Consider the following 12,984-nt stretch of genomic DNA (forward strand, 5'->3'; position numbering starts at 1 on the left):
AGAGAACTCCATTCATTCTCTATAAAGCTATGGCATATTACTCTGGTCTGTGTGTGTGTTTGTGTGTTGTGTTTGTGTGCGAAAAACGAGCTTGTGAATGTGAGACGGATGTAGACGGATAGAGACTGAGATATGAAGTGATGCCGCTGTGTCAGTAACAGAGCAAACACTGACATATGAGTAGAACCACACATTCATCTAAACACACACACATTGTTATTCCATTTGAATCTTACTCCGACACTTTATAAACGATCAGTCCTTCTATCGTGGGTGAAATATGGTACAGATCTCACTTCACTCCTGTCAGCGTTTCTCAGATGCACCAGACACGTGAACAGGAGTAAACCGCTGTGTCTTATCACTCCATTAACACCAAAACTGAAACATAGTGGGACATAAGCAACATTTAATAAAATCTATGAATGTCATTGAATTAGATTAAAGCAACATCACACGAGCGAGAGCTGCACGGTTGTGATTCCAGGCTGCAGGCGATCACAGCGTGCTGATATACTGCTATAACACACACTGCGAGTCTGATATTACTTCAATGGTTCAGTGGATTGAACTGTTATAACTTAGAGTCGAACAATGACTGTCAAACAGTAGTGTAAATTATTTGAGGAAATGTAATTCGTCACTGTACTTAAGTATCTTTTTGCGTTTGTAGTTGTACAAGAGTGTTAAAGATAATACCATGTTTTACTCTCTACTTGACTTCTTTTGAAAAATACTCTTTACTCCACTACATTTGTAGACTAATGCAATTACACATTACATTTTGTGTGACACTTAACTTTTTCTGCAGGAGTTTCTTTGTGCTACAGATGAAGCAATATTGCCATTTACAGGGCATTGAAGGCAATTTAATCTTGTGCAGTTTAGTCCTAATTTACTGAAACTTGTCATCATGGCTTCTTTGTGCGATGCGGGTGCATTATCAGGCAGTTGACATCAGACATTGGATGACTGCAGCTGGTGATGAGGCCAAAACCAGCTTGGCCATTGCAAAAAGGCTTTGACTTTTGTAGTTTTTTACTCAATATTATTTTATTTAATTGTTTTACTGAAGATACCTTTTGAAGGATATTGGTTTCAATTTGAGGTCTTGAGCTTAACTTAGACTTGGGTGTTTGTAATAGGCGTATGTGTCGAGTCTCAATTTGATGCGAATGCTCTCCTCACGAATCACGAATTTCATGTTTTTCACTGATGTCTCTTTTTCACTTCACATGTCTCTTAAGTGTTGAGGACGAGTGCTGCTTTGAGACTACATTCATTGTGAGCAAAATACTCATGAAATCAAGTCGTTTTGGAATTTGTGACTTGTAACTTGTAATGGGGTCATTTTCAGTGTTAAGTAACAGTACTAGTACTCAAGTGTGGTTTTCACACATCTGCAGTCAAAAGACATTGTTGCGTGTGAAACTTCTTTCTTAAGCCACAGATTGAGAATCTGCTGTTGCTGGTTCAAAAGATGCATCAAGGCTTCCATAACTAGATTGATTCTATAAATCCAGGACACACCTGGACAGGCGTAATCTTTTGCAAGACCTAACGAAATAATATAAATAATGGGAAAATGGGTGTAAATTAATTTAGGGTAGTTTTTATCTCTCTTGTCATTGTATGAATGAAATACAAATTCATCTGAAATACCAAAATACCTTCTCTAACCATTGGAATTGCTTGTCATTAACTGGATTAAACTGTTGTGTTGTGTTGTGTCACTCACTCAACAGCAAAGTGACGTTGTGCGTTCACCCCATCCCACTGAGCCACCCAGTCGAAAAACAATCAGTTGGAAAACGTCACTTTACAATAAGCAACAATAGCTGATGGATAAGTGTCTGTGTAGCGTGAACATGTGTGTGTGTGTGTGCGTGTGTCCCACTACTGTTTTAGTTTTGTATCAAAACAATCTAGGAGGTGCTCGCATCAGATTTCAAAACAAATTGTTAAATAAAACTAAATATCACGTCAATTGACATTTGAGGAAAAGAGCAACACCATTTCACAAAAGCAGTTTATTAGGTTTAAAGTGACGAAACCATAGACAAAAAGAGTTCAGGACATGTTCTGCTTGTCAAGTGTTGAAACGTTAGAATGATGAACTGATGAATACACTAACTAAAAATCACAGTGAGAAACAATTGTTGTCTTGGTAACACTTTGGAACCTGTTATAAAGCACTTATAAATGTGTTCATTAATGAATAATGGGTTGTTTACAAATGCATTATTAATCAGTTATAACTGCATGAATAACACATGCTATAAATGCTTAATAAATGTATTTATTCATTATTTATTTTACTCGAAAGCATATTCATTATTATCATGATGCTTTTTGCAAAAAAAGTCTGTCAGCCTGGAGAATAGGGTGCTATGTTTTTATTTCTTATTATTGTATTCACTTTTGGATTTTACAGATAGACCAATTATTTATTTAATGTTGAATATATTAATGTTATTTTAAGGTACTAAAGTAAAATCAGGAGCTAAATTGATATCCCTAAAAGGATTCAGTCACAAATCTGCAAGATTTGCTTTCAAATCAGTTTGAATTTAACTATTTATATCTGTATTTCTCACTTATTCCCGGCTCTAAATGTTTAGGATTACATTTCAATGTGTCATTAAAACACAGTACGTCACTCGTTCTGTCGTGTTTTGTGTGCTTTCTCCTTAAGCCCATGTACAGTATCTGTTATTAAGACATATGGCTACTTTATTGCTGCTAACAATACCAATCAATACTCATGAAGCATGAACACAAGTCAGCTACCACAAATCACAGGACCTGAGTGGGAACTGACAGTGATCATCTCTCAAACACTCGCACGTCTGCAACTACGACTCACATCCAAAATAATTCTTGGTACGTGGAGAGAGACACACCTCAGCACACAGTAAGACTAACAGTGAGATTCATTGTTGCTGGATGGTTTTATGTTTAATAAAGGAAATGGTACATGACTCAAGCTGTCTCCTCAGAGAACGACTGTGTGTTATATCAAATCCATCATAATAGTGCAGCACAGAGCAGCTGTGTTACCTTATTGGTCAGTTATTGTCCATCAACTGTTTTCTACGAGACTTTGTTTATGAGTGTGTGTCTAGGTGTGTGTGTGTGAGAGAGAGAGAGAGAGTAATGATGAAATCTCTCTGTAGTTTGAGATCAAAGGGTCAAAATGATGACAGATGCCCACTTCCTGTTTCTCTGCATGGCAATGGGCTGCACTTCCTTTTTGTGTGTGGGACACGCACGCACACACACGCACGCACACACACATTCCTCTCTCACACTCTTTCCTCACTCACACATGGCACACCTCCCCTGTAACCTTCTGTTTGTTTTGCCTTTAATGAGAAGATTCATCTCTGTAACGTGTGTGTGTGCACTGCACATGTTAGCGTGTGCGTATGTGCATGTGCTTGTGTGTGCATGTTTCTACACGACACAGGAGTATACTGATAGTCAGACTGATATAATGTTTGAAGATAGCTCCATAAATCGCTTAAATCCAAATGCTCAATACTACTTTTCTTAATTTGGAAAAGTTGTTCCTCTCTCTATTTATTTCCCCTAAGTTTAAGTGTAATGTGCCATATTGGCATAAAACAGTATAATTGTCAGGCAACTTAAACAAAAAGAAAGAATTAAAGCAATATTAATTATATTTTTTACAAAAGTTAGTAACACTTGTGACCCTGGATATAACAACACCAGTCTCTAGGGTCAATTAATGGGTCAAATTGAGATTTTTACATAATCTGAAAGCTGATCCGCTGATATTTGGTTTGTTAGGATAGGACAATATTTGGCCGAGGTGCAATAGTTTAAATCTCTGGAATCTGAGGGTGCAAAAATCTAAATATTTAAGAAAATCACATTAAAAGTTGTTAATCAGGGGCCATCCATTCACAAAAATAAAGTTTTTATATATTTACGGTTGGAAATTTACAAAATATCTTCTTGGAACATGATCTTTACTTACAGTAATATCTGATCATTGTTCAGAATTTGTTCAAAGAAATAAGCATCTGATCAAAAAAAAATGATCATTTTGACGTATTTTTGGCTTTTACGAAAAATGTTCCTGTGACATCTAGTGTCACAATTAGCAATATAAAACAGTGGTTACTAAACTATCTTAATATTACTAATAATGCCAAAAGTAACAGAAATAGGATTAATGCTCTCTCTCTCTCTCTCTCTTCTCTCCCCCACCCCCTCTCTCTCTCTCTCAGTTATCTTCACTGTCATCTGAGTTGAGTTCTCTAGCTCTTCTGTTTTACATCACTGACATTGTTCAAATTCCTCCAGTCTCAGCTACAATCACAAGTTCATACTGACACACATGACACATAAATACATTTTGTTCCTGTACACACATATGCACACAGTCTTTTTATGGAATGCTATTGCCTGTCCTTACATCAGAAGGTTACTGTGCCTGCAGATGTGTGTGTGTATGTTGCAGTACCGCTGGAGTCCAGCTGGGGGAGTCTGTCCTCGTGTCTGACTTCACTCTGTCCGTCAATGAACCCACGGATTGCATTGCGAAGTCCGACTCATGTTAACGAATCGATTCGTTAATACTCATTTCAATGCACCGGTTCCTTTCAGTCATTTCCCAAATAAATTATCTAATTACAGTTGTTTACCTTTTTCTAGGCTTAGGCACTATTTATCTCAATCTTTATATTAAACCTAATAAACATCTTCATAAAATATAGACTAAACCATAAATAACTATTTACACACTCGGGTGATTTCTCATCTCCTCAAAGTCTCGCTGAAGGAAAATGACTGTCTAATATTTGCTCAGGGGAAAGTGAGCGTATTTTTGCTTCAAACCAGAAGAACATGGAGGAAATGGTCACTTGACCATCTCATCCCTCTTCGGCAGACCGGGTCATATGAGGCACAGTATTCATAATGAAGTTTGTGATCAAACCCTCCAGCTTCAGTCAACACGGAGCTAAAATAACACTCACCTGGAGACCATTCGTCTACCCAATGTTTAATATCATTTAATAGATGAGTTTATGGCTCAAACTGTCTCCACTCTATTCTGTAAATATCATGTGTTAATAAACACTTTCTGTTTGGCTCTCACATCCTATCATAAATATGAAAATAATTTTCCTCATAATGCTTGTTGTCAGGTAAAGAGACACTGTTTTTAGGTCAGCAATACCATGCTGATATACGCATACCATGGTACTCATTGGTTACCATATTGAAGTATGCATATGATTTCCTAGACAATACCACTGATTTTACTTTATGGCTGTTCTTTAACATGTAATCATTTTGGGGGGTTTACCATGTCATTTTGAAAAAAGAGGAAGAGCACATTTTATAACTTTGAATGAGGTTGAAATGAAGTTATGTTCATGCGTTGATAAGATGCATTCAGAAACACTATCTATGATCTGAGAATGTATGAAATCCGTGATCAGTGATGTAGAGAGAAAGGCTATTAAACGTCAGTGTAAACAGAGTCGAGCAGCGAGACCATCTCAGAGCTTTGGAGCTGCTGTTTTAGGAGTCCCTGTAGTGCACTTAGATCTGGCCTGTCTGACAAAAGACAACAATAAGAGTCAGACTGCTGTTTGAGTAACGTCTATCCTGACCAATTTCCCCACAACTCACTTCACATTTAGTAATTCCTACTTAATCCTGCTGGGCCAAAATGCATCTATCTCTGAAGTCTGTGTGTGTTCATCTCATGTCATAACAGACAAAGTGAATGAATGAAATTAATTATGCCTGATGTTTTGTCAGTCTTTTTGCTGCTCACGTACAGTAATCATTTAATTTGTTCATTAAACAAAACTTTTATTTACATTTTCTTTTATATATTTGTTTGTTGGTTTAAAGTTATGGCCATGCAGGATCATACAATATGTCAAATTAAAACTATGCATCCTTAATAGTAGGTGACATCCCAACTAAAAAAGTGCCACGCCACTAGAGGAAGACGAGCTGCAACAATTAATGAACCTGAAAGTGCACTTTAAAGCATTGAATTTAACTAGAGAGGAACATTTACACACAAACTGAATGTGACAGTAGATGCCTGTGGTATAATGGTATTGTAACATGGTATCGTGTTTGTATACTTGTAATCTGGCATTGTGTCATTTCCTGTTGTAGTTCCTGCCTGTTTCCTTTTGGGTCATTAAATCATTTTCACTGCAGTTGAATCCAGTGTTTTCCCACCAGCTGTTACAAGAATTCTTTTATATATATGTTTAGTATGTCCAAATAAATGTAAAATGATGGTTGATTGCTGAAGGAATGACACAGCAGCTGTTTGTCAGCAAAACTTGCATGGTTTTTCTAATGCTGGTTTACTGAAGCCTTGCTGGCTATTCTTGTAAAAAATGTTCTGTTGGTATATGAAGGCAATCTGGGATGCAAACATAATCTGGGTCAAAGCCAGAATCAAATCCATCATCTGCACTCTAAACTCATTTACAGTCCAGCTTCTGATCTCACCTGTACTGAAACATGATCCACTTCCCGTCTGCACCGATCGAAACACACTCCCCCCACAGGATGGGTATATTTAACCCTCAACGTCTCCTCGCATTACCGCAGCCATTATGCGTTAGTTAAAGGCTGCGAGTGGTGTGCAGGGTTCTCTGCCTCCCTGACCAGCTGCTGAACCCTCACACACTCCTGGAAAACACGCTTGGGCCGAGCTGCTCGTTTGTCACACGGCACACTGACAGTAAAAGGTCATCGCCTCCCATCGCTGCAAGCCAGAAACAGCAGCCTCCATATTACCCAGCACAACGGATTTGTTTAAGACTGGGAAGACAAATGCACACTCACACACACACTCAGAGCTTTATCTAATCTAGGCCACCTGTCTGTGCGTCTACCTCCCAGGCGGCAGAGGGATGTGGCAGAGAGACACTGTGCAGTGCTGCCCGCTGCAGTCATGTGCCCATAACAATGAACACTGTGTGTCTCATTCTCATCACCGGAGACCTTAGGGTGGACAATCAAGGGACTTGAAAGATGAAAAGACTCAGTGTAGCTCACAAAAAAGTCACAAACGGATGTCCCCGAGTGACACCTGCACTGTAAAAAATCCAACTCGCAAAGAGTTCTCCCTACAAAGATAAATAAGTAACTTGAACATAATTTTTTATTAAATGAATCTTATGATTGTTTTAAATGTACTGAACAAAATTAGCCTATACATTTTTCTAAAAAAGATTATTTTGTTGACTTCTCAAGTTTTGGTCAAAATGCGTCAGAAAGTTTGCTCAATTTACAAAACAGTGTATTCTGAACAAACAATAGTGCAAGAGTTTAAAAGTTCCTAAGACACCATGCAGCATGTTCAATTCTGTGTTTCTTATCTGTTTTTCTTTTAAAGATTAGTGTTTTAGTTTTAATTTGTGCTTTAGTAGCGTTGTTACTGTTAGTTTTCTGTTGAGTTTAGAGTGTTTTGAATGATGGTCTTTGATTGTTACCATAGTTGAGGTTTATGTGTTTAATATTGAGGTGCATGACACAATAGAACAACCGGTATAAATGTACTCAACACAAACTGTTTAAACAGTTTTTTGATCAAAGTTTGATTCTGTTCAAGGCAGAAAACACATACAAATGTATTAAAAGACAAATAAATGAGGTTGTTTGTATATAACTAAACCATATTCTCAATTTATGTTCAGCCAACCAAAAATATCTTGTTCTGTTGCACATTAGGAAACTTGACTATGTTGTGACAACTAATGACTTACATTTTCAAGTTGGGTGGACTTCAGTCTTCGTTTGTAGAGTTAACTCAAAAACATGCTTGTGATAGATTGCCTTATTATGTTGAGTTGACTCGACTATTTTGTTTACAGTAAAGACTAAATTACTAAAATGACTCGTGGTTAATAACTTGTGGTTAATAACGTTAAGTACACTTTGTACACCCTAATGAGCACATTATAACACCCTTATAAGTAGCTTTAAATCATACCCACACTGTAATGCAGTAAGACTTTTGTGTTGACTCAATGTGTATAATTTAATGCTTAAAAGGAATGATATTTTGTTTAGCCAACTTAAATTTGTTTTTTTATTTAATGCTGATCTTATTTTTCCAATAAAGACATTATTGTCACACCAAGCAATTCATATATTTCTGTTGTGTGGATGAAAAATGTTAAACTATCAAAATTAAATATGCCAAGTACTCTTTAAGTACTGTTAAATGTAAAAATAAACACAGGCATTTAATTTTACTGGAATTGTTAATGTTTTCTGGCTCAGACAGTCTCAAACTTTGATCAAATAACTATTTAAACAGTTTGTGTTGGGTCTCTATGTATCGAAATTACGGTTTTGTCCTGCACTTACACCTTAACATTGAACACACAAATCTCAACCATGGTAACAATCAAAAACCATCATTCATTAAAAGAACTCTAAACTCAACAGATAAAAAACAGTAACAATGTGGTCAAACTTTCTGACGCACTTTGGCCAAAAACTTGAGAACCTAAGTCCAGTCAACAAAATAATCACTGTTAGAAGCATGTTTAGTCAAATTTTGTTCAATATTTGCAAAACAATCATTTTAATGCTTTAACTTATAAATGCTATATTCAAGTTACTCATTTATCTTTGTAGGGATAACATTTTACAAATTCGATTTCGTACAGTAGATACCTCTCTCATAGCGAGGGCAATTTGATGTTTTTAGTTGTGTTTCATCGTATCATAGTCTCTGCAGATTGCAGAGATAAAAACATTACATTTGATCAGAAACGTTTTGATAGTTTATATCAAGATCTTCAATAATATTGACTTTTGATTGCAGACTTGACAAATCTGAGATCCGTTTGACACCTCGAGAGCACTTCTGAAACTCTTGAGACATTTGTGAGATATCTAACATGCAGAGCAAACATCGCAATTTGTTTAAATTTTATCTCAAATTTAATCTCATTGATGTCTCAGAGAAATGTAAATATAAAAGAAAGCTCATCTATGATTAGATCTGACTTTACTCAATCAGATTTACCCAGTTCAGAAACACCTTAAGCGTTCAATATCAAAAAATGAAGCATGTGTGTGTATCTATAATGCTGGGTGTTATGGTCAGGAGTGATGTGACGTGAAAGAGCTCCTGTAGTTTCTGACACACATCTCTCAATACGCAGAGCTCGATTGTTTGAACAGTCAGGGATGGACGGCCCATCACGCTGAAGGAGTGTGATGTTCTGAGCGCTCCATTAAAAATCTATATAAACTCTCTCTCTCTCTCTGTGTGTATGTGTGTGTGCCCAGAATACTTTCCAAGGTCAAGCACGGAGAGCAAAAGACAACACCGATCCTTCAACGTCAGGTCAAGTGGTAAAAGAAACAGGATAATAACTTCCTATGCTACGCCCAGCATCGAGCCTTTGGATTTGTTTCCGTATTTTCGTAAATGTAAATCTTGCTATCTGTATTTTGACTTTTCATCATCTGTTTCTTCACAGTCAGTGAGAATCATGCTGTGGAATATCTCAGTGCGTGTCCCTTACTTACGTGATTTAATGTAGTCGAACATTTCCTGCCATTATCGCTCTTCCGAGCTGGTGCTATTCAGGTCTGTGAAGTCATTTTCAGTCTGGATCCATGATGAAGTCACATTTCCTTATTTTCGTGTCATATAAGATGTGTATGTGGTACTTATATGAAATCTTGGGTCTTCAGTGCTGTAGATAACACACTCCTTGAACTGGTTGCTTTTTAAAGGTCAGTATACAGTAGATCAGAGTAAGTGAGATTTTCAAACATTTTAATCAATGATCATATCACTTTCAAATCCTGAGCACCTGCCTTCATCACATCATATTTTATAAGTTGCGTTGAGTTAATGTGATAAAAATGTAATTTTAATCATTTTTAATCAAAGTAAAGCAACCCAGAGCTACCAAACACAACATCCTACAAATGCCATAGCACCATGCTGCTTAGCAACCACTCAGATACCGTACTGTATCCCCTTCAAACATCTCCCTCACAATGTATTTATTTATGACTTAAACAATGTTTACTGTTAAAGGGACAGTTCACAAAAAATTGGTATTAGTAAATCATAATTGAAGATTAAAATCTGAAGATTGTCTTAAAGAAACTCATTTAAAAAAAAAAAAAAAAAAAAAACTCTTGTCAAGACAAAATCTTCATGATTCAGTGAATGTCAATCTTTTCAAAACATTTAATTTTAAGCACATAAAATAACTCATAATTATTCCAACAGATAAGATTGTTTGAAATGACTTGCTCAATTTTCTCAACAATTTTTTTTACAAATTTTATAAAATGGGCTATAAAATAACCTCACTTTACCAACAGATAATAAATCAATATGTAGGCCAACAATTTTGTTTTGGAAGAGAAATAGAAGCATAAAAAAGCATTATATATATATATATATATATATATATATATGTATATATATATATTATTATTACATATAATATATAATATTATTTTGGCCCCTTCAAATAAATAAATAAATAAAAAAAATGTATACCATTAGCACTTTCTACAACTAAATATGTATTAAAAATGTTCATGCTTTTAGCTATCGTCTTTGCTACTACTCAGCCATGTCAATTGAAACCTTGACCTTTGGTGGATTGTTGCTGTGTGGCATACGTGATATTTCCCTGCGCAAGGTCTTGGTTTTAATTGGTGCAATACACGGCATATCACAATCTCCAGCAGAACATCTACAGAACGTCATTAGAGCAGAGCAGGTGTGCAGATCATCGGTCCACCTTATTAAACTGGAAAAACAAATTAAACACATCTGCCTGCGTAAGCGCTTCATTTTAATTGGTGCAGTTCAATGCAAAATCGACGGCGTATCTACAGGAGATGAATGGTGCGTCAACATCCCATATCAAATGGAGAAACATTGCTGCTGCGTTTAAAGGTAATAATGTTAATGATCATTTGATATGCATTCACTAAGTGTTGTTAGTGTGCTGTGGCCAATGTGATACAATCTATATAAACACAACATGAGAAGATTTCATTCCATTTCAGTCATTTAACAGATGAACAGTATGCTTACATGTGCATAAGCAATAAGCCTTCGTAAAACAGTTATGAATTGCTAGAAGATTGTTTTGGCCCACTCTACACGCGCGCTCTTCAAGTGGGTATGAACCGTGGGAACCACACCCGAGTATACACACAATCCACGTTAATGTGTTTTCAATAGTTTTAAAATCATGCCTAAGCTATTATTATTAAGTTATCTGGAAATGCTTTCTTTGACATACATCAGATTCATAACTTGATATATGAAACTTGAAACTTTATGTTCTTTATTTTTTATATCTTTTACATAACCAGGAAAAACCCATTGATACTTCGCAGTCTCTTCTTCCGGGGAGACCTGTCCTGAGATGTCCTTGATCCTGATTGGTCAATAACTCTAGTTTGTTTATTTATTTATTCACAGCTGTAATCTCTTCATCACAGCCCTAAAAACTAAAACAACTTATTAAATCAAAAGTATCTGACTCTTTTTCATATTTATACAAAATTTGAAGTAGCAACGTAGCTTGTGTCATAACTACAGTAGCTTTATTTGCTAAACAATAGCCTAGCTAGGTTTTCTAACGGGTATAGTGAAGGTTAGCAGCTACATTTTGTGAGTAATTTGTGACTGAATGTACACGTGTGTATGTGTTTTAGGGAAGCAGGGTTAAAGTTAGGGTGTATCTGTCAGCCTGAGGGTGCTTCTGACATCATCAGGTCATAAACTCTGACCTCTTAACCTCTCTCTGCCCATATCGCATAGCACTCATCAACCTCAGACAAACACGCCAGCACACAACACCAGTATGTCTGAAGCAACCAGTTTCATAAAGCATTGAAGATGACTACTTTTCACAAAGAGATGAAAGATGTGAGTGGATGTGTGTCTTTAAACAGGCGAAACATCTTTAACGCACGGCTGTGCAGATGTGTCAATAACCAGAGGTTGGGTTTGCTTCAGTCATCTTATAGAGACAGTCTCAGCTAGAACATAAATCTCAGGTGTTATGTATAGCCATTACAAGAGTAGAACTGTTTTGTTGGAGGGTTTGAAGGTCATATGAATCTAACTATAAGTAGAAGATGCTGTTACACAGATGGAGTGATGGAGTTAGACTGGGGCTGGATCAAGGTCACAAGAGGAACACGTACACAACCCACTCCACTCACAAACACAAAATGTTGTGTTTCCATGTTTTATAAGCCAAAACCAAACCCTCACAGAAAACGTTCAGTATATTTGCATCTTACCATATCTGGAACATCAGGTTCCAGAGCAATTTACTGACAGGTACACCACCTTACTTGCACATACATTTGGGCGGTCTTAGTCAAATCAGACCACCAACTGACGTAGATTTGTGGGGATGTGGTTACACAATGTGTTTCAGGCAGGTCTGGGTGAGCATTCGCTTTTAGATAGAATGCATCTTTTGTTGCCACACTTTAATTTGTGTAATTTTACATGTCTAATACAAGCATGGGCAACTTATAACACACCACAGATAAAGAAAAACACATATTTGTGCTATATGACGGAAAAGGTGTCATTCACTGTGTATGTTTAAAATGAAAAAAAGTAAATAGCTAATTAAAGAAATAGCTACTTAAATAAAAGTATGATAGTATTGTGAATGTAATATTGAATATGACATGGTTTTTGTGTGTTGTAAATGATGTGAATTTCTTTTGTAACTGTTCTTGTTTTCTTACCTTGTAAAGATTTGTATAGCATATATGCATTTGGCGGTCAACGTTATGTGGAAAATACAGCGTTTTTTAACCTTGAATCGTGTATACACATTGTATTACATCTAATGCAAACAATAATATTAGTTTTAGCCGAGTCACATGAGCCCTTTAAGTACTTATCCATCAATGGTTATTAGTTCTGTGTACTAAAAATATTAG

This window comes from Triplophysa dalaica, chromosome 8 (genome assembly GCF_015846415.1).
Source record: "Triplophysa dalaica isolate WHDGS20190420 chromosome 8, ASM1584641v1, whole genome shotgun sequence".
Classification (NCBI taxonomy): domain Eukaryota; kingdom Metazoa; phylum Chordata; class Actinopteri; order Cypriniformes; family Nemacheilidae; genus Triplophysa; species Triplophysa dalaica.